Below are 22,395 nucleotides of genomic sequence, written 5' to 3'. Positions count from 1 at the left end.
CCATGTATTGCTATACACTAGCAGTGATAAATGCAAAAAGAAAATAATTGCATTTACAATACCTTTAAAGAGAATAAAATATTTAAGATTAAATTTAGCTGTGGAGGTGCAGTTGTTGTATTGTAAAAGTTAAAAATATTGCTGAAAGTACTTAAAGAAGACAAATAAATGGAAAGACATCTTATATTCACAGACTGGAATACTTAATATTGTCAAAATGGCAATAACGTCCAAACAGTCCACAGATTCAATGCAACCCTTATCAAAATTCCAATGGCCTTTTTGCTGAAGTGGAAAATTGATCCTGAAATTCATATGGAATACCAAGGGATCCTGCACAGCCGAAACAATCTTGAAAAAGAAGAACAAAGTCCGTGGACTCATACTTCCTGAATTCAAAACCTACTACAAGTCCACAAAAATCAAGACTGCATTTGACAGATGTTGATATCAATAAAACAGATGTGAGAATCCAGAAATATGTCTTCAACTTATGGTCAATTGATTTTTGACAGGATGCCAAAACTATTCAATGAGGAAACAATTGCCTTTTTAAATATGGTTTCTAGGAATATCAGATATCAATATCCAATGCTATAAAATGAAGTTAGATGCTCACATCATTTCCAAAAATAACTCAATATGAATCTAAACCTAAGTGTAGGAGAGTGAATTATGAAACTATTAGCAGAAAACAAGAGGAAACCTTTATCTTGCCTTTGACAATGGTTTCTTGGCTATGACACAAAAGCACAAGCAACCAAAGTAGAACTAGTTATAATTAGAACTCACGAAAATTAAAAACTTTTGTACATCAAAGGGCACTATCAAGAAAGTGAAAAAAGACTTCCCTCAGAACTAGAGAATATATTTGAAATCATGTATCTGATAAGGGAATGTGTCATGAATATATAAGGAACTCTTACAACAGAACAACAAAAAGACAAAACAACCCAAATTAAGAGATGCACAAAGATTATGCATACGCATTTCTCCAAGGAAGACATAAAAGTCAATAACCAAATGAAAAGGTGCATAATATCATTAGACATCAGTGAAATGTAAGTCAACACCACAATGACATATCACTTTGCAACTACTAGAATAGCTAAAATCAAAAAAGTGGGAAAAGACAAGTCTGGCAAAGATGTGAAGAAACTGGAAATCTCATATGTTGCTTCTGAGAACATAGAATGGTACAACCACTTTGGAATACAGTCTGACAGTCCTCAAATGTTAAACCTACTATTACCACGTAACCCAGCAATTCCATTCCTAGTAAAACATGAAACCCTGTCACTTACATGTCTCACATGTTCAGGACACCTTTCAAGTGCCGAAAACAGAAGGAAGTTCTCAGAGACAGCAGTATAATGCTTTCATAACAACATCAGCCAACAAATTACAATACAAAAGCTCCTTATAAAAAGAAGTGCATGTAATCACAGATATCATAGAATTCCAGGTTATTCTGTACATTACTGAAAAAAATGCAAATAAATGTATCTTTAATACTGTTTCTGAGAACTGCCTGGTGTTTTCAGCACTGAAGGGGTGTCAAACATGTGAGACATCATGATAGAGATGGGATTTTGTGTTTTATACTGCAGATTATTTGCCTGCCCTGCTCTTTTTCTTCTTTTTTTGAGGAGGATTAGCCTTGAGCTAACTAGTGCCAATCCTTCTCTCTTTGCTGAGGAAGACTGCCCGTCAGGTAATGTCCATGCCCATCTTCCTCTACTTTATACATGGGATGCCTACCACAGTGTGCTGTGCCAACTGGTGCAATGTCTGCACCCGGGATTTGAACAGGCAAACCCCGGGCCATGGAGAAGCGGAATGTGGTCACATAACCGCTGCACCACTGGGCTGCCTCTGCCCTGCTTTTTTTCCTCCTTACCCAATAAAAAAGCTGTGCATTATATGACAATCCACACTTTTTCTTGCCAGATTATACCAGCTTATACCAGCCACATCAGTACTTCAGAAATGTGCCATCTGTTTTGGCATGAGGCCCTCCACAACATCCTGGAGTGTTAAAGAGACTATGACTTGGGCTGCTGTCAATGACTGCAGGATCTTCATGCTTTCTGGGAGTCACTGCCTGGATTGCAAATCACTTAGTGGGGAGAGCTGCCACTTCTGTGTGCCCTGCTTCCCTTTCTGTATAGTCTGTCTTAAGAGTTTCAGGCTCTCTGTATCCCTTCGTTCCAAATATTTCAAAGGGATGTATAGGGCATGAGGCACACAGCAGATGTCCAGGTTCACTTGAGGCCTGATGTGCACATTCCCTTTAGCCTGATGTCAGGAACAGGTAGGGTGATCCAGAATCTAGAGCTCATTTAAAATCACTGAGAAAACACACTCCTCTGGGCTCAGCAAATGTACTGGGCAGCACGTATTGGTGACCAGGAGCCACTAGTCCTGCACGTAGTGACAGTGATTCTGCCCTCTGCAATCTGGACAGGGAGGTCTCTGGCTTCTCAGCATAATACAGCGGACAGTCCTCCGAAGGCATCAAAGAGCAGCAGGCTGTCGCTGTAACAAAGACCCGGTCCTGTAGCAATCTTCAACACTTCCACCTTTGCAGGCAGCTCAGGATTCCAGTTACTACACCGAGCACCTTGCCATCTGTGCAGTTGATCACCATCTCAGCTGGGAGTGGTTGGAGAGAAGGCCGTGAAGGCCAGGCCTGCCGTCAATTTGGCCCTGGGAGCACAGGGCACTGGCCAATACGAGGGGCCAGCTGGCCAGCACAGAGGAGTCGTTAGCCAGGTAGTGAGTGGGCACGCTTTCCCAGTAATCAGCCAAGTGACAGTGGCGGAGTAGGTCCAGAACCCTGGGTGCTGTGAGCGTATGAAAGTAGCACAGGCAACCCAGGGACGAATCAAGGTAGCACGGCCAGGCTGTGCCCAAAACACCTTGGGCTGCCATGCCAGTGCCTCTGCATGCAGCACTTGGCGGGCCAACTTGCTCATTTCTAATAGGTCGTGGTTCACAAGGCCAAGGCGGCTACACCAGCTGGCACCATGCCCACCACAGCCCACGACCAGTATGGATGTGGTCTGCAGGCATTGCTGTCCGGGCACGCCCAGCGCAGGCAGGACTGTCTGCCGGCTCTGCATATAATCTCATCTCTGGACAGAGCGGCCTTTCGGGGCAGGGTGACACCACAACCAGCTGCTGTGGCTCCTGCTCCTCCAGAAGAGCCGCCACTAGCCTCTGCTTCAGGGAGTTCAGCTCCTCTTCATGCTGGGCGCCTTCAGCCTGCAATGCCAGGACTTCCTCCCTGGCAGCAATGGTGTTCCTTGTCCTCTCAGATTGTTACGTTTGATATATCTTTCAGGGGAAACGATTTATGGACTGAATTTACATTCTCCCAGAATCAGTGCCTTTTGCGATCATTTGTATGTTAGTGACCATTTTTACTCCAGTGAGTTGCCTGTTCACATGCTCCATCTATTTTCATATTGGACTGTTTGTCTTTCTGTTTGTTGATTGTGATATTTCTCCCTGTACAATGATTACCAACCTTTATCTGTTACGTGTGACACAGAATAGATTTGAGGAAAATTAAGCCTGTATGCATGATTTAATAATTTTATCTACCATGGCACTATTTAATTTCTATAAAAATGTGTCAATTATCTAGATGAGTCATATGGAAATACCTGTGGTGAACTCTTCCTGTAGATCTCCTAGCTACAAAGTTTCAGAGCGTTTTTAAAATAAATTCATGCCTGATGCTGGAGAATGTTTGTTGTGAGACTTTGATGATGGGCTTCTTGACCAGTAAAGATAGGTATGTTTCTGTCTCATGGTCTGCTGGTGTCCTAAAGTGATTCCCTGATGTGTATGTTTCAGGAAGGCCTTGAACATCCTTGTGGTTTGATTTACATATTCTCAAAACTTTGCATAATTTTTGTGTACTTTGCCTTGTTGTTGATTCTGATCAGTCATAGTGTGGCTGTGCCTAAAATAAATTGGTGATTGTATTCTTTTTTTGTCATGCCAAATGATTTAATGATTCCATATTAGGTTAATGAGAAGGATGAAACAATAGGCTTCTGAGGAAAGAGAGAAGGAATGAGACATGCTGATCTAGTGTGGTTGTATAGAATAAGAATCATTGTTTCAAACTGCCTTCAACAAACACATTGAATTGCTCACCATATCGGTAAGTAACTGAGTGATGTTGTGCCTTGTTTTGAAGAGTGGACATAGATCTATAAACATAACTATATGTATCTATAGATATATGTACACATACATTTGGAGAGAATGAAAATTCCAGAATTCCTTTAGAGTACAGGTTCTGTATTATCAAACCTACAGTTTGGACCTTATATCCACTATCAAAGGCTAAAATGACAGTGAAAGCAACCAGGCGAATCTTTTTAACGGGCTGTGAGGTAAAGAGAAGAAGCTAGTGAAACCAAAGTCTTTCTAATAGCTCATTTGTATAACAGGAAGCAGGTAGAAGCTGTTATATTTCTAAATCCACGTATATTCGACTGATAAAGGAGTTAAACTGGATGAAGGCAAGCAACTTGCCATGTCTTTAGGCAAGGAGTGATGCTGAGGCTGGATGCACAGTAAAAACTGAACAGCATTAATTGTCTCTTAAAGGAAATAGAAGGGTGAATAATTTTACGCAATTCTAATTATTGAGTAGTTTCTTTATCCAAAGATAAAATTACAAAATCTGCACCAATATTAAGTGAAAATATCCTGAGTATTTGCACAATAAATTGATATTGCCACTACACCGCTTAATGCTCTTGTGTCCATATGTAATGTTTGAAACACAATTAAGTTCAATATTTTCTTTTGTTATAACTTTTTGTATTAGAATAATAAATATCAATATACATGTATAGTTTTATTTTTGTTTAATTTTTGCCTCTTCTCTTTGGCATGACATATTTCTAATTCTTAGACAGGCAACAAATCACTTGAAAACAAATTTTGACCTCATAATCTAAATTTTGAAAAGTTGTTTTGTTATAAGAGGAAGGGATCTTTACATCACAACTTATTGCTGGAATTAACTGGGGGAGTCCCATCTATGAGGCATCCCAGCTTCTGACCTCAGATACAACTACTCCGTTTTTCCCTTCTTTCCTGTTTTAGCAAACTTCCAGCAACAAAACAGACATTTTGAGATGGCAAATACAGCAGTTACCACACAGGCCAGCAGGAACCCAATCACATCCAAAGAGTGGTACTGGAACCAGTTGAGGTCGTGGGAGGCTGGCCGCAGGTGTTTGGCTCCTTTGTGGCGCATGACAAACTCGATCCAGAAGACTGCTTGATCTAAAGGCTTCATTGGCTGATCATGTTGAATTCTTAATAATTTCATAGCATTGTCTTTACATCTAAAGGAGAAACACAAAGATAGCAATATTGAAAGGACGTTAATTTGCTTAAGCATATCATTCCCATGAAAGGTTGTTGGAGTGCCATACCTAAGTTTCAAAATAAATGTCACACTATTGCAGAAGTGTGTTTTTTCGGCGTCTTCGTCGACAGTTTGGTTTTGAACTTGGAATTTTCTGATGACTAATATTTTAAAAATTGAAGATGAAGATAAGGTGGGAAAGTTAAATCTTTTCTAACAGAGATAAATGATAGGAGCCATTCTAAGGGCTGTAAGCCAGATGAATGCAATTTTAGGATGATGGTCTTGAAGTTTCTGAAGAGGAATTGGTTTCTTGAGCTGTGTTCCCACCTTAGCGCCTTTGCAATTTCTGTCTCCTCTGGCCCTCTCCTCGAGCACTCTTCCCTGCAACACCCCAAAGCTTGCTTCTAACTCCTGATGGAGGCTTTGACTTCGCTGTCACATCTCAGAGAGGCTTTTCCTTGCCACCATAATAGCAGCCCTGGGCATTTCTTCTATATTTTTCATTTTTTGCTATTTGATTTCTAGCTTTCTAAATAAATTTTGTAAAATACAGAAGAAAAATGCACATATCCTAAGTGAAGAGCTCAAAATTTCACTATCAGCTAGAAAATAATCCTGAAGTGGATATTAATTGTACCTACCACCTACATATGGGTATCAGATACCACAAGCTACTAGAAGCTCCCCATTCTCCGGACCTTTTTACTCACTAATTCCTTCTACAAATTAACTGCTATCATTATTTTTAACATCATAGTTTGTTTTTTCTGGCTTGTATATTGCCATCAGATGGTAATATTCATTTGTTTTTGTCCTTTCTGCAGCAGTTGCTGGTGAATTCCTTTGCTGTATAGTATCCAATGTCTGACAACACCACAGGTTCTCTCTTCATAACGATCCACGGACATGTGGATTGGTAATAATATTTTGGTCATTTCTACTAATGCTGATGTAAATATTGTTTTAAATGGGTTTTGGTTTACATATTTATATACTTCTGTTGCGTAATTCCTAAAAGGGAATTGCTGAGAAGATGGTGCATGAATGATTATGATTTCTTTTTTGATTCTGAATTATTTAGAAATGTATTAATATTCAAAATATATTGAGGTTTTTAGTTCTTTCTTTTTCATAATTTCTAACTTAATTCTTGTCTGGCCAGATAATATGCTCTTTATAAGCTGAAAATTTTCAAATACTGAGTCTTAGTTTTGCCCCAGCACGCATGGTCCATTCCGTTAATTATTCTATGTGCTGTTGAAAAATGTGTTTTCACCATCATTTCATATATATGTATATATATACATACACTATATATATCAAACAGTTTGCTTTTTAAAATTAGATTCTTCAAACATTTTATGTACTTATTTATTTTGTCATGTTTTACTATATTATAGAAAAAAGTCTTAAAAAACATCCCATTAGGACTATAGATTTGTGTATTTTTAAAATTTTCTATTTTTTTTTATTGTGGTAAAACTGGTTAAGACATTATATAAATTTCAGGTGTCCATCATTATATATTTCGATGTTTGTGTAGATTACATCATGTTCACCACCCAAAGACTAATTACAATCCATCACCGCACACATGCCTAATCGCCCCTTTCACCCTCCTCCCTGCCCCCTTCTCCTCTGGTAACCGGCAATCCAATCTCTTTTCTATGTATTTGTTTGTCGTTGTTTTTGTCATCTACTCATGAGTGAGATCATACATTATTAGAATTTCTCCCCCTGAATTATTTCACTTAGCATAATGCCCTCAGGGTTCATCCATGTTGTCTTGAATGGCCAGATTTCACTTTTTCTTATGGCTGGGTGGTAATCCATTCTGTATATCTATGACATCTTCTTTATCTATTCGTCCCTTGATGGGCACCTAAATTGCTTCCATGTCTTGGCTATTGTGAATAATGCTGCAATGAACATAGGGGTTCATAGACCTTTATGCTTTTGTGTTTTCATGTTCTTTGGATAAATACCCAGTGGTGGAATAGCCAGATCATATCGTAGATCTATTTTTACTTTCTTGAGGTGTCTCTGTACTGTTTTCCATAGTGGCTGTACAAGTTTGCACTCCCATCAGCAGTGTATGAGGGTTCCCTTCTCTCCAAATCCTCTCCAACTCTTATTGTGTTCTGTTGTTAATTATAGCCACTCTGAAGGAAGTGAGAAGATATCACATTGTAGTTTTGATCTGCAATTCCATTGTAATTAGTGATGTTGAATGTCTTTTCATGTGCCTGTTGGCCATCTGTGTATCTTCTTTGTAGAAATGTCTGTTGAGATCTTATACCCATCTTTTAATTGGGTTCTTAGTTTTTTTATGTTGTTGAGATGTATGAGTTCTTTATATATTTTGGATATTAACCCCTTATCAGATATATGGTTTGCAAATATCTTCTCCTAGTTGTTAGGTTGTCTTTTGTGTTTTTGGTGTTTTCTTTTGCTGTGCAGAAGCTTTTTAGTTAGATGTAATCCCATTTGTCTATTTTTTTTTATTGTTTTGATTGCCTGGTCTAACATAGAACTTGAAAATACGCTGCTAAGATTGATGTGAAAGAGCATACTGCCTGTGTTTTCTTCTCAAAGTTTAATGGTTCCAGGTCTCACATTCAAATCTTTAATTTTTTTTGAGTTAAGTTTTGTGTATGGTGTAAGATAGTGGTCTAGTTTCATTCTTTTCCATGTGCCTGTCCAGTTTTCCCAACACCATTTATTGAAGAGACTTTTCTTTCTCTATTGTATGTTCTTGGCGACCTTGTCGAACATTAGCTGTCCACAGATGTGTGGGTTTATTCCTGGGCTTTCGATTCTGTTCCATAGATCTGTGTCTCTGTTTTTGTGCCAGTACCACGATGTTTAGGTTACAATAGCTTTTTAGTATATTTTGAAATCAGGGAGTGTGCTACCTCCAGCTTTGTTCTTTTTTCTCAGGATTCCTTTGGCTATTTGGGGTCTTCACACGTTCCATATAAATTTTAGGATTCTTTGTTCTGTTTCTGTGAAAAATGTTGTTGGAGTCTTATAGGAATTGCATTGAATCTGTATGTTGCTTTAGGAAGTATTGACATTTTAATTATGATAATTCTTCCAATCCAAGTGCAATGGAATATCTTTTCATTTCTTTGTGTCTTCTTCAACTTCTTGGAACAATGTTTTACAGTATTCAGTGTACAGATCTTTTGCCTCTTTGGTTAAGTTTATTCCTTGATATTTTATTCTATTTGGTTGCAGTAGTAAATGGGATTGTATTCTTAATTTCTCTTTCTGCTGCTTTCTTGTTAGTGTATAGAAATGCAACTGATTTTTGTATGTTGATTTTGTATCCTGCAACTTGACTGTATTCATTTATTATTTATAAAAGTTGTGTAGTGGATTCTTTAGGGTTTTCTATATATGAAATCATGTCAATTGCAAATAGTGACAGTTAACACTTCTTCCTTTCTGTTGAATTCCTTTTATTTCTTTTACTTGCCAGTTTGCTGTGGCTAAGTCTTACAATACTCTGTAAGAAAGAGGGGTGAAAGTGGTCATCCTTGTCTGGTTCCTGTTCTTAGAGGGATAACTTTCAGTTTTTCTTCATTGAGAATGATATTAGCTGTTGGTTTGTCATATGTGGCCTTTATTATCTTGAGGTGCTTTCCTTCTATACCCATTTTATTGAGAGTTTTTATCATCAATGGATGCTGTATCTTGTTAAATGCTTTCTCTGCATCTATGGAAGTGATCATGTGATTTTTTTCTTCATTTTGCAATGTGGTGTATCATGTTGATTGATTTGCAGATGTTGAACCATTCCTGCATCCCTGGAATAAATCCCACTTGATCCTGGTGTATGATCTTTTTAATGTATTGTTGCATTTGGTTTGCTTGCATTTTGTTGCAGATTTTTGCATCAATGTTCCTCAGTGATATTGGCCTGTAATTTTCATATTTTGTGTTGTCCTTGTCTGGTTTTGGTATCAGAGTAATGTTGGCTTCGTAGATTGAGTTAGAAATCTTCCCTTCCTCTTCAAATTTTTAGAAGAGTTTGAGAAGGATAGGTATTAATCTTCTTTGAATGTTTGGAAGAATTCACCAGGGAAGCCGTCTGGTCCTGGACTTTTGTTTTGAGGGAAGTTTTTGATTACTGTTCCTATCTCCTTACTGGTGGTCAGTCTACTCAAAGTCTCTACTTCTTCTTGATTCAGTTTTGGAAGGTTGTCTGATTCTAAGAATTTATCCATTACTTCTAGGTTATCCAATTTGTTGGCATATAGCTTTTCGTAATATTTTCATATAATCTTTGGTATTTCTGAGGTGTCTGTTGTAATTTCTCCTTTTTCATTTCTGATTTTATTTATTTGAGCCGTCTCTCTGTTTTTATTGGCAAGTCTAGCTAAAGGTTTGCCAATTTTCTTTATCTTTTTAAAGAACTATTTCTTGGTTTCATTGATCTATTGTTTTCTTAGTCTCTATCTGATTTATTTCTGCTCTGATTTTTATTATTTCCGTCCTTCTACCGATTTGGGGCTTTGTTTGTTCTTCTTTTTCCAGTTTCTTAAGGTGTACTAGACTGTATATTCTGGATTTTTTTTATGTGTTGAGGTGGGCCTGTATTGCTATAAACTTCCCTCTTACAACTACTTTTTCTGTATCCCATTATTTGGCATGCTGTAATTTCATTCTCATTTGTCTCCAGTATTTTTTGATTTCTTCATTGACCCAATAATTGTTCACCCTCACTTTGGTTAATCTCTACATATTTGTGGCTTCTCTGATTTTCTTCCTGTAGTTGATCTCTAGTTCTATACCTTCGTGGTCTGACAAGATGCTGTGTATTATTTCAATCTTCTTAAATTTATTGAGACTTGTTTTGTGGCCTAATATGTGATTAATCCTCGAGAATGTTCATGTGCCTTTGGAAGTAGTGTGCATTCTCTGGCTTTTGAATGGAATGTTCTATATATATCTACTAAGTCCATCTGGTCTATTTTGTCATAGTCCAGTGTTAAGGTCAATGTTTCCTTATTGATGTTCTATTTGCGTGATCTATCCATTGGTGCAAGTGGAGTCTTAAAGTCCCTGACTAGTATTGTGTTTCTGTCTATTTCTCCTTTTATGTCTGTTAATAATAGCTTTATATATTTAGGTGCTCCTATGTTGGGTGTGTAGATATTTACAAGTGTTATATCCTCTTCTTGAATGTTCACTTTATCATTACGTACTGCCCTTCTTTGTCTCTTGTTACAGTTTTTCTTTTAACGTCTATTTTGTCTGATATAAGTGTTGCTACGCCAGCTTTCTTTTCATTGCCATTTTCTTGGAGTATCTTTTTCCATCCTTTCACTTCCAGTTTGTGAATGTCTTTAGGTTTGAAGTATGTCTCTTGCATGCAACATATATATGGGTCTTTTTTTAATCCAATCGGCCACCCTTTTGATTGGAGCATTTAGTCCATTGACATTTAAAGTATCTATGGAAAAATATGTACTTGTTGCCATTTTGTAAGTTTTCTTCTGGTTATTTCAGTAGTTCTTCTTGGTTCCTCTCTTCTTGTCTTGCTCTATTCCTTTGTGGTTTCAGGCTTTCTTTAGTATTCTGTTGGGTTCCTTTCTCTTAAATATGTGTGTTTATCAAGGGTTTCTGGTTTGTGATTATAATGAGGTTCATATATAATAATCTATGTATATAACAATCTATATTGAGTTGATGGTTTCTTTAGTTTAACCTCTTTCTAAAAGTTCTACTCTTTTGCTCCTCTTATCCCACACTTTGTTTTTGATATCACATCTAATTCTTATTTTCTTTATGTGTATCTATGGCCCTCTTATCATTGAAAAAGTTAATTTTAGTCCCTTTGTCTTTTGACCTTCATCTTATCTTCAAAGGTGGTTGATCTGCTATGTCTACTGTATTTTTTCCTTTACTAGTGACTTCATTGCCTTTATTTGGATAATATTCTTTTTCCTATTTGTGATCTTCTCTTTCCCACTTAAGTAAGTCCCTTCAGTATTTCTTGTGAAAGTGGTTTCTTGATGATAAACTCCTTCAATATTTGCTTCTCTGGGAAATTCTTTATGTTGCCTCCCATTCTGAATGATAACCTGGCCAGGTAGAGTATTCTTGGCTGTAGGTTTTTTCCTTTCAGCACTTTAAATGTTTCATGCCAGTCCCTTCTAGCCTGTAAAGTCTGTAAGTTTTCTACTGAGAAGTCAGCTTATAGCCTTATGGGGTTTCCTTTGTATATCACCTGTTGCCTTTCTCTTGTGACTTTTAGAATTTCCTCTTTATATGTAGTTCTTGACATTTTACTTGTAATGTGTCTTGGTGTGGGCCTCTTTTGGGTTATCTTATTGGCTGTTCTCTGTGCTTCCTGTACTTGGATGTCTGTTTCCTGCCTTAGGTTAAGAAAGTTTTCAGCTATTATTTCTTCAAACAGATTCTCTGCCCTTTGTCTCTCTCTACTCCTTCTGTGACACTGATAATATGGATGTTAGTGTGCTTAATGTAGTCCCAGAGTTCCCTGAGACTATTCTTATTCTCTTTACTTCTTTTTTCTTTTCAGCTTTGGTGATTTCCTCTAGTCTTTCATCCAGCTCACTGATCCAGTCTTCTGTAGCATCTCCTCTGCTATTGAGTCCCTCTACTGAATTTTTCCTTTCAAGTATTGCATTCTTCGTTTCTGATTGGTTCTATTTTACATTTTCCAAGTCTTTGTTGACGTTCTCACTGTGTTCATCCATTCTTCACCCAAGATCAGTGAACACCTTTGTGAGACTTTGTTTGAACGCTTTGTCAGGTCGATTGTTTATTCCTTTTCATTTGGTTCTTTTTTCTGGTGTTTTGTCCTGTTCCCTTACTTAGAATGTATTCCTTTGCCTCCTTCTTTTGCCTCTTTCTCTGTGCTTATATCTGTGTTTTCAGTGGGTCAGCCACATCTTTTGATCTTGGAGATGTGGTCTTATATAGGAGACACCTTAGAAGGTCCCGCAGTGTGCTTTCCTGTCATCATCAGTTCCAGATGGTCCAGAGTGACCCCCATGTGAGCAAAGTGTGCCTTTCTGTTGTGGTGGTGTTGCTCTTTCTGCATGTGCCCAGGGAGTCTAGGCTGTCCCCTTGACCAGCTGTTTGTAGTCCTCAGCTGGGTGTGGCTGCTATACACCCTTGAGTCAGTTTACTGAGTTTGGGGAGCCTGAGCGCAGTTTGCTGCAAGGACTAATGACATATTCCTGTTGCAGTTTTTCTGTTAAGTGAGTAGTCTCTCAGCATGGCCAGTTGTGAGTCTCAGGGGCTTACAATTGCTGTAGGCCTCCTGCCTGCAAGGCTATTGTCAGCTCTATCAAGACTGCAGCTTAGTGGGCCTGGCCTATGGACTGGAGTACCTAGTTGTTTCAGGCATTGGTATTTGGGGCAGATCCCCTGTCTTAATTTTTGAGAACCACAGCTTTCCTGCTGGTGATAAGCCCTAAGGTCCACAGGTCCACATCCACTGTCATCACAGCCCTGGCCTGTACACCCTTCCTGATTCCCTGTAATGGAGTCTGTAGTCCCACTGCAGAGGCCCCTCACACTCCACCCAAGCACCACACTCTCCACTGGCCCTCCCACATGGCAGGCACCACAGAGGCAGATCCACTCATGTAAGTGCAGAGGATCCAGACACCCAGTCAATGCAGGTGGAAAAGTTGCCTGAGGGCTTGCTGTGGGGTGGGCCCATTCCCTAGGGAGGGCTGCTTGCCCTGGGTGAGCTGAATTATATTTGCCATCTAGCCAGGGAGGGGCAGACCCTGGGCTAAAACTCCAGGGGATGAACTCCAATGGCATCTGTCAGCCTCTGTGTCAGCACACTTGTACTAGGTCACAATAATGGCTGTTGCCAATGTCTCAGTCCCTAGAGAGGTCTCACCTCTCAACAAAATGCACCCACAACCTAGCTTCTGAGTCTAATTTTTACCAAAGGACTATGCAGTTTGTTTCTGGTGATTTTAGGTTGTTTCTGAAATGGGTGAATTTCTGCATGAGACCTTTAAGAGTTGGCTTTTTCCACTTATATCCGAGAGCTTTTCTAAGGGTATTCTTCATTGAAGTTAATAACCAGCAAAGCCAGACATTATGAGACTCGTCTCAGTTGTGCTGAGTCCGAAGGATGCTTATACTTGTACCACTCCCATGCTCAGGTCCCCCACACCTCCGGGGAAGGGTGTGAACCATAGGATTGCTCCCAGCCAGCCTGCCATGAAGCTCCATGGCTCTCCAAGGTGGTTTTTCTCTCTCCAGACAGGAATTTCTGCCTCTTCCACCTCAATCAGGACTGTCCCTTGTTGTGGGAATTCTTTTTATGCACTTTTCAGTTGTCTCTCAGTGGTAATTTTTCCAAAAATAGTTGTAACTTGGTTCTTTTTGTGAGAGGAGATGAGTTCAGTGTCCACTTATGCCATCATCTTGACACCCTCCCCACTTGTTTTTGCTTTTTGTCTACTTTTACTTTGTTTATTTGGAGGATTTATTAGTAGGTGTTACAAATTAGTAATTTGTGTTGTTTTGAACCTATTTATCATTATGAAGGATTTATTTTTTGATTTTAGTAGTGTTTCTTGTCTACTGTGTCTGGTGTTAGTATACCATACATCTTTCTTTGGCTATTTTTGAAAAAGGTCCTATCTTATCTTTGTACTTACAATTCTCTTGTACTCTTCTATTTAATGATGACTTGTAAATAGTATATAAATGTATTTTTTAAAATCCATTTTCACAATTTTTGTCTTTAAATGATTTACTCTGTTTAGAATTGCTGTAAGTACTGATATCTTTATATATATTGACACAAAAGCATATAAAGCAATATTCATAATAACCAAATGTGGAACAACCAAAATATCCATGAAATTATGAATGGGTAAATAAAAATACGGTATGTCCTTATCATAGAATATTACTCAGCAATACAAAGCTACAACAGGGAAGAAGGTGAAAAACATTAGCCTATCTGAAAGAAGCCAGTTGCAAAAGACCATATATTGTATGATTCCATGCATATGAAATGGCCAGAAGGACTAATCTACAGAGACAGAAAGTTGATTAATGGTTACTTGGGCAGGGGGGAATGGGAAGTAACTTCTAAGGAATGTCACATTTCTTTTTGTGGTGAAGATAATGTCTTAAATTTATAATATTGTGATGGTTTATAACTCCATAAACATACTACATATATTTGAATTTTATAATTTTAATGGTGAATTTTATAGTATGTAAATTATATCTCATTATACAATCTGCTAAAACAATAAAAATAAAATCAAGTTTTGATAGAAAGAGGTTTACCGTTTCAGAGACGTTAGTTACTGAGTTGAAAGACATGGTATTTTTTTCATAATTCTTTCCTTCGCAGGTTCTATCATATTTAAAAAAATGTGTCCTTCTTACAAACCTATGTAACTTTCCATTATTTGAGGAGAAAATTGTTGCCCCAGTTGCTTACCTATTAAATCTATGGAGTTAAGATACAACTTTGAAATAAATGTATGTCTGGGTGAAAATAAAGTAGAATTTAGAATTGTTAAATCATGTTAATAATTTCATAATTAGCCTCTTAAAAATGAGATGAAACTCATACTCATCATTGGGAAAAGATTCTATCTATAAATATTATTTATTAAAAAATTGTATTACTTACGATGGGTCATTAATGACTGTCTTCAGTGCATTGAGCAAATCTGTACTTGACATTGTACTGAGGTCCTGTCATACAGCTGCTCCCTTGATCTTCGTGTGAGCAACATTATCAGGTTTATCCCCAAAGAAGGGAATTCCCACCATAGGGATCCCATGGTAGATCAACTCATAGATGCCATTGGCTCCACCATGAGTTATAAAGTCTTTGGTTTTTGCATGACTTAGGATTGGGTGAATTTTGGCAAACTATTAAGTATAAGTCGTAGAATAGAATGAGACTAGGGCAGTATAAGACGCTGAAAGAGGATTCGTATTTTAGATAACAGATTATTATACACACGAAATGACATTAAAATGTCTTTCAGAGCTTAGAGGAAGAAACATCTAAATCTGCTCTCGATAAAAGAGAAGGCTATATAGAAGATCAATGTATGACCTGAGACGTGAAGAATAAATACAAGATTACCAGGTAGATAAATTTGAAAGGGAACATGCTGGATAAAAAAAGAAAGGGTCCGAAAAAAAGTGGGGAAGGGGTATAGTAGAATATATTCTCTTAATGAAATAGTTAAGTGACTCAGTCTGAGAAGTATCTTGTCAAGGCAGCAGGAAGTTGATGGTGGTGGCACAAGAATCAGAAGAAGGAAAGGTTACACTTATCCTTTCTCGCTCCGACTGGGAAATAAATACAAAACAGTTAATTTTTAATTTTTTGATTTTCAATAATAAGTTTTCAATAGTTTGTTTTTCCTGCTCAACTATTATGATCTGGTTGGAGTTATTCTCATCTGAGTGTTTGCTTTCCAGAATTTTACCAAGAAGGTCATTCTGGGGAATCCACTTATAGAGCTGAGTATTTGGCCCTAAGATGTCGGGTTTCTTACCATTAAATCTCCATATAACCTGTTAGATTAAAGAAAATACCTGATTCCATGAGTCAAAATTCTAAGATATAGCATGTTAGAATATAAATAGATTAAGAGGACTCTAGTTAAACCTCATCATTATGACACATGAGGAAATGAGGAGAAGAAATGCTAAGTAATTACAACCAATAAACACTGATATAATAGGAATTCTCATCCTCCATGCACTTATTTTACATTCAATCACCTATCATTGCAATCATGATGTTTCTCACTTGGATTAGACAAATGAAATTTGCAATAACAAATTCAAGCACATAAAATATTTTTAGGCAGTCATTTTAATTTTAGTGCAAAATAATGGCAAATTATGAATAATCTGATAATTTATTTTAACTATTTATTATACTACCTCTCAGCTTCCAAATTTAATATGTCTATTTATTTCTTTTTATGTGTTGGGAGAAGTGACTTGCTCATATGCACTTGTTCTATAAGTTACATCATTAGAGTTTTACATCTTTTGATTTGCCAAATGGGAAATGTGTGCAACCATCAAATTGTTAGAACAGAATTATTCTGATTAGTAACAGTTTATTTTTAATAACAAATAATTTCTTCTTGGTAAGTACATTTAGCTCCTTTTAAATTACTAATTATCAATATCACTACTTCCAAGAACAATTTCATGTAGTAATTCTTTTACAAAAATCCAGATAATAACACTATTGCCAGGTTTGAGAATTCTTTAAATGTAGAAAAGAAGAGCTTCTTAGCACTTCATAAATAACAGTATAGCTGTTGAAAAAACTTGAATATCGTGATGGTGCTAAATTTTATTCAACTGACTGTTAACACTTTAAGGAGGCACTCCAAACTTGGACAGCATTGATTAATATGGTTTCTTATATCAAGCCATTTTCAAGTCAAGTACCAAAATTAGTTACAGATTTTGGAATTGCTAAGGAATCCTTATAAGCTGGATTCTAAGTTACCAGTGGTTAACATCTATTTGCTAAGTGAGTATTAAGGCAATTTCAGTTCTCAGCAAATCAGCATAGGTGATAAGCAGAAAGCTATATCATTTAGGAAAATCAAAAGTAGTTCACAAATACACAGGGACTCCAGGTATATTCTATATATTAGGAATAATTTACTACCGTATTTTACTGACAACAGATCATCTCAAACTTTCCTATGCTAGATTCCCTTCTCCTTCTTCAATTGAGAGGAGTTATTATTCAGATGGTTTAGGAGCAGGGTCCTAGCAGATCCATATTTTGTAAAACACAGGGTCAACTTAAGGGCTGACCCACCTCCACCCTTTCTTCTATATTTTCGTGTTTCTAACTTTAGCAGGGCCCACTCCACCCGGGCAGCTTTTCACTTTCTTTTATTTCTTGTTTTTTCTCTCTCTCTCTCTCTAAATTATCATGTCTTGATTGGTACCTAAATGAAGCTTGGTAAGCCTTGGCCATCTTTTCTTTGTATAGCTCCCTGAACATCACATTGAATAGGCGTTTTCTGAAATTGAGGGGAAGTAAAAGTGGCCTGGATTACCTGGCAAGCCTAAACTTCAGGATGGCTTTCAGACTGTTATCATTTCTTGCTTAATGTTACTGTTAAAATTTATCTCCTTTCTTTCTTTCTTCTCTGGTCTTTTGCTCAGGAAGACTAGTCCTGAGCTAGTATCTGTGCCAATCTTCAGCTATTTTGTATGTTGGTCACCACCACACCAAGGCTGATGAGTGATGAGTGGTGTATGTCCGTACCCAGGATCCAAAACCAAAAACTCAGGCCACTGAAGCTGATCGATCTGAACTTAACCACTATGCCAGGGGCCAGCCCTTAACCCCTTTCTGATAATCTGTAGCATATATAGTGCCCTCGGAAATCCTGCAAGGAAAATGAGCAAATGACATGGCAAAATTTGATGATATGGCATCATTATACCATTATAATCATGATATCATTATTATATCATTATAAAATCATTATTATATCATTATAATATCATTACAATGTCATTATAATACCAGAACTTCAGAGTGCATCTGTTAAATGTGTTTACATTGGATCCAAATGTTAATTGCAAAATTATCTGTCAACCAAAAACACCCTCTGTACTGTTGGAAACTGCCATGTATACTTTTGTTTTAAACTCATTTTTGGGATACATTGAATCTATGATAATACATTGTAGTTTACCTCTCATGCAGGAAATTTCTGTAATCAGATCCTTTTCAAAATTTAACAGATACATTAAATCGTTGTCCACTATATGGTACGTTATCTAACCTTTTCTGGAATCTGGGCAAGGGCTGATGCAATCACATTGGCTCTTTCTTCTGTCATGTTACTGACCATTGACCCCAGAGTAGCACCACAATACCATTTTCTCCAGAACTCTGGGCGAACTCTTCCATTTCCTGTGAAGAAATAATTTGCTCCATCAAAAAAGAACATCAGCAGAGCAAACAATATTGAAAGGATTGCTGCAACCAACTAAGCAGAAAAAATCATCTATTATGTCTCTCATGAGACAACTCTGATTACTGTTTGGACTTTCCATGAAATTGCCCTAAGATTCCTATTTATACTCCAGAAATATACTGTATATTATTTATTTGAGTGCCCATATTTCTGGTTTTCTTTTATGTATGACACGTTTTGCCTTGAAATCATATTGTAAAAAGGATGCCCTAGTTGAATATGCTATGTGTAACTGACAGTGATGGGCCCTCATCACCTCCTTGAGGTCCCCAGGGAGCAGCTGGCCCACAGTGGGAGAGATACAGCAGGCTTTCTGCAGCAGAGAGCTGATCATCCTCTTGTTTGGAATTGTTTCCAAATTATTCTGATTTGTATTGCCACTTTACAATAGATTTATTATTTTCAACACTGGAATATTCCTTATGGCTCAGTATACTCTTATACCCAAAAAGCAAATGTAGAAAACCCAATAATTTCCTGGATAGCTTGTCACAACTGCATACTCATCCTTTTTTTTGTTTGGTCCTTCTGTTTTAAATTCATTATTAGATCTTTTCTCCCTGCAAATTAATGAGGTAATCTTTCCAATATAAAGAGTATACTTTGTGATTCTAATCGTTGTTGTTCTATGATGCCCACTGGATGTTCTTTAGCATTGTGGTCTTTACTTATAATACTTTTCACATAGTTCTTATTACATGCTTATATTCTATGTTTCCAAGTAGAATGTTAAGTGTGTCTGTAGGAAAATTGTGTCTACACTGCTTCTCTGCATATCCAGCATATCTCTGAACTATGCTAGTCACTTTAAGAATATTCTTTGAGGGCCAGACCTGGTGACATAGTGGTTACGTTCGGCGTACTCTGCTTTGGTGGTCCGGGCTTGGTTCCTGGGCACGAACCTACACCACTCAACTGTCAGTGGCCATGCTGTGGTGGCAAATCACATGCAAAAAGAGGAAGATTGGCAGCAGATGTTAGCTCAGGGTACAGCTTCCTCAGCCAGAAAAAGACAAAAACAAGAATATCTTTCAATGAGTGACTGATACTTTCTTATGTGTTGAATAATGAGGCCTTAATTTAACTGAGCTTATTCCTAAAGGCTTCCAGGGATAATACTTTATTCTTCAATGATAATAAAATTCAGAGTCTTGTAATGGTATTGAAATATATGAGTTTCCAATTTGTAGGTTACTTTACGCAGCTTCCCATATCTCTCACTGTAATCAGACATTCTAAATAAAGAACACAGAATCATTTCTATTGCAAATGCAAAGTAAACCAACCACACAAACAGGAGTAGATCACCTTAGGCAGGGGTTTGGCAGGTCTGCAGTGATATCCTCCACTAAATTGCAAATGTGGTAAGAATGGGCAAGAAAATTCAAAATCCCAATAGTTTTGAACGAGCCACATTTCAGCATTCCTCATTAACTCATATAATTTAGTGGCTCTTCCTAAAGGGAAAATAGCAAATAAAAGTAAGGAAATGAGAATTTTGTAATGTGAATATACCAGGTAATTTTCTGTAAAGAGCTTGAAGTGGCAGACTCAAATATGTTTAAAAGTGTCTGTGGTTTCACAATACTATTATGTGTGTGTATATTATAATATACATGTTTTATATATGGTGTTTATATATATACTACAATGCATAAGAGACTTTCATCTCTAACATCATGTCAGTGCATTCACAAACATAAACAGTTATTAAACCTAAGCCACCAAAGTATTAAACATGCATTTATTTACTCTGTGTGGCTGCAAAATTTAATTTATGCAAACAAAAACAATGATTTCAACTGCTCAATCAATTTACCTTACCCTGTTCTTGGAAATATGTTTCCCTGAAGCACTCCAACTAGTTTTCACAATTTAACAAGCTATTCCCTTGATCCTAGATTTTCCAGGTAAACTAAGGTTTTGAAAGTATGGCCACTCCGATATTTGGCTCATGTAAGTGGCTTAATAATATTTTCATATTAAATAAATGTCTTTGCAAAAAACAACTGGAAAGTTTTCATAAAGTATGGAAATAGATGTGTTCACCCTTAATTTTGGCTCATTTTATCTTTAATGGAGACAGATTGTTTTTAAAAAGTATGGACTGGTAACTTGTATGTCTACCTTTTGACAAAATTCTGGGCCTTTAAAGCAGATGTTTTGTAAGTACTTAGTGAAGGAATGTGTAATCGTTATAATCTCTAATCATAGGTTCACCTGTTTGAGATAGAGCCATTATATCTTTCATTTGTGAAGGACTCTTTCAGGTAATATGTCAGAAAAGTTTTTTCTTTAAATGAATCCCAGCTAAATAAGGAGAACAATTTCTCATTGCTCCACACAGTGTTGTGCTAGAAATATGTTACTCCTCAATCTATATGTCTGTTTTGATCAAGATATTCAGTAAAATTTCTAATGACTTTTATTGAAGATGATAAAAAAATATAGTAAATTTGATGTGTAGGATGATTAGGTTGAGTGCAGAGTATTTTTAGGGCAGTGAAACTACGCTTATGATATTTTTATGGTGGACGTGTGACATTATAATTTTGTCCAAACTCAAAGAATGTACAACACCAAGACAGAACCCTAATATAAAATATGGACTTTAGATGATACTGGTTTGTCAGTATCCTTTCATCAACTGTAGCAAACCTACTTCTCCTCTGGAGGATGTTGATAATAGGGGAGGCAATGTATGGACAGGAGCAAGGCATATATGAAAAATCTCTGCTCAATATTGCTCCGGACTGAAAACTCTTCTATGACATAAAGCCTCTTACAAGAAAACAAATACACAAGGATTGATATGCAATTGCGTAATGAACTCCTCAGCGCTTCAACTTTTAGTTTATGATTTCCTGGAGGGTCTTGTACTAGGAATGGACCATGGGATTCTAATTGACCAGATAATTTAAGCATTTCCATAACATTTATGAGTTTGAGAGATCATTTTGCATTTTTCTTTCAACATTTCACTTATAAAAGACAAATTCCTCTGACTTTATAAAAACTAATTTTCCAAGGCACTAGGAAAGTTAGGACTTCAAGCTGCCACCTAAAAACATGACTTACCTAGTACTTCACTGTAAAACTGATCCCATATCTTCTCATTAAATATTTTGAACCAGAAGTCAAATTAAAGCACATATATCATATTTTTTACCCTCTCCATGAACATCATTTGATCACTTAATTCTGACATATCAACAGGTACATAAGATGGTGGGAATGGAAGTCCTCCACTATACTTTTCAGTTGTATAGCCTAGAGAGAAGTGGACACTGTACACTAAAGGTATTTTTAGTAGCTCAGCCATCAGATCACTACACAGTCCAAAGGAATCTGCAAAAATGAGACCAAACTTTGATTCTTGTAGTTTTCTTAGAAGTTTCTTGTTCAAAACTGCATCATTACAGAGCTTTTGAACACTATCAGAAAATTCCCAAAGGAGTTCTTGCATTAGTGAAAAATGTGTCCAAAATGTATCTTTTGTCAGATGTGTCCAGGTAACAACTATCTTTTTGAACAAAACCTCAAAATCATGTTTTGTTTAAGATGCAGAATAAATCTCAAATTTAATAGCAGATGGTTTGTTAGGATCAACAAGAATGGAAGCGGAAGATGTCAGAACACTCACTTCATGACCTCTCTGGACAAATTCATCCAGGATTGTCTTCATATTGATCCAATGGCTGTATTCTGTGGGCCATACCAGCACATTTCCAGCCCTCCCAGGGCTAAAGTAACAACTCTGTTGTAGCAGCAGAAGTGAAATCCATTTCAGAGACATCCTGGTGGTACATAATGCTTCCTTTCAAATTGCTGATCCCTTGTACCATTGCTCAGGCTTATATTCAAGGAGAAATCAATGAAGAAGTTAAAATATAACTCCTACAGCTCAAAGGAAATAGATGCTATAGACAGTCAGAGAATTTGGCTAGCAAATGGAAAAAGCAACAGGGAGAC

The 22,395-nt window shown here is 37.1% G+C and overlaps 2 pseudogenes; both read right to left on the bottom strand.

Moving 5' to 3' along the window:
* Positions 1–1,983: 1,983 nt before the first annotated feature.
* LOC100067640 (adenylyltransferase and sulfurtransferase MOCS3-like) lies at positions 1,984–3,423 on the bottom strand (annotated as a pseudogene).
* Positions 3,424–5,101: 1,678 nt separating this feature from the next.
* LOC100067660 (UDP-glucuronosyltransferase 2B31-like) lies at positions 5,102–22,219 on the bottom strand (annotated as a pseudogene).
* Positions 22,220–22,395: the final 176 nt, after the last annotated feature.

The sequence above is a fragment of the Equus caballus genome, chromosome 3, assembly GCF_041296265.1.
Source record: "Equus caballus isolate H_3958 breed thoroughbred chromosome 3, TB-T2T, whole genome shotgun sequence".
NCBI classification, from domain to species: domain Eukaryota; kingdom Metazoa; phylum Chordata; class Mammalia; order Perissodactyla; family Equidae; genus Equus; species Equus caballus.
Note: the sequence above shows the minus strand (reverse complement) of the source record. Positions and strands in the feature narration are given on the sequence as shown.